The sequence below is a fragment of the Odontomachus brunneus genome, unplaced genomic scaffold, assembly GCF_010583005.1.
Source record: "Odontomachus brunneus isolate Ranch 3 - 2012 unplaced genomic scaffold, Obru_v1 Obru_scaffold_491, whole genome shotgun sequence".
NCBI classification, from domain to species: domain Eukaryota; kingdom Metazoa; phylum Arthropoda; class Insecta; order Hymenoptera; family Formicidae; genus Odontomachus; species Odontomachus brunneus.
The window spans coordinates 4234-5264 of record NW_022639941.1 but is presented as its reverse complement, the minus strand read 5'-3'; positions in this window follow the sequence as shown (position 1 = coordinate 5264).

The window sequence follows — 1031 nt, the reverse complement described above, 5'->3', positions numbered from 1 at the left end:
GTTACCGATGCAACTTGCGTTACACATGTGCTCGCGTGTACCAACAAGCAAATCGAGAAATAACTGCTGTCATAAATATTTTTATAAGTAAAGTTACTTAAAATTATTGTCAATAAAAGTTTAAAGAATAAGTAAATATTGACACATCAAACAATGTAATTTGAAAGTGTATATTTTAACCATACAACTTCTATACCTATATAGCCTCTAAAATATAACTTCCGAACGGAATCCATGAGAACACTTTGTAGTGTCACCTGTATTAATGCCGTATAAATTATAGCTTTTTTATAGGATCATAAAATGTGCCAAAAAACTTAAGAAAAAAGTCATATACATAAAAGGACGTGAATTCTGCTTTGGAGGACATGAAAAACGGTAGAAATTAAAAAAATCAATCAAAATATGACGATTTTATTTGTAATTTTATTTTAATTATCATGTTCGGATATTGGGTCAACTGAATTTAGCAATAGGGACATTGTCCGGGTATTGGTACATTCTTACTCTTGCAAATTTTGATTATTTTTTAAATAATTTTGATAATTTTACTGTCTTTTATATCTTAATAATACTTCTTAAAGTCTCAGCTTTTAATTAATTATATTTTTACATTATTAAATATTATATACTTTTATCAAATTAAAAAATTGTAGCATTACGCCGTTAAATGTCCGGCTATTGGGACATTTACCTTAAACATTTGCCATTTGCAAAGTGAAAAAGTATACGAACAAAATATGTTTTTTAAAACAAATTATATTTAACATTTCTCTTTAATTCCAATGCTGTAGTATAAATAAGTTATATTTTCACATTAATAACAAAACATGTTTTAAAGCAAAAGATGTACATATTGGGCAAGAATGGATTTCTATTAATTATTTATAATTAAAGGTCTTTCTGTTCTTTATTTCTTTAATATTATTACATATCCTTCATGTGTATAGAGTATACTATAAGTGCATATATTATTCATTTATATATATATATATATATATATATATATATATATTTTTTTTTTTTCATAT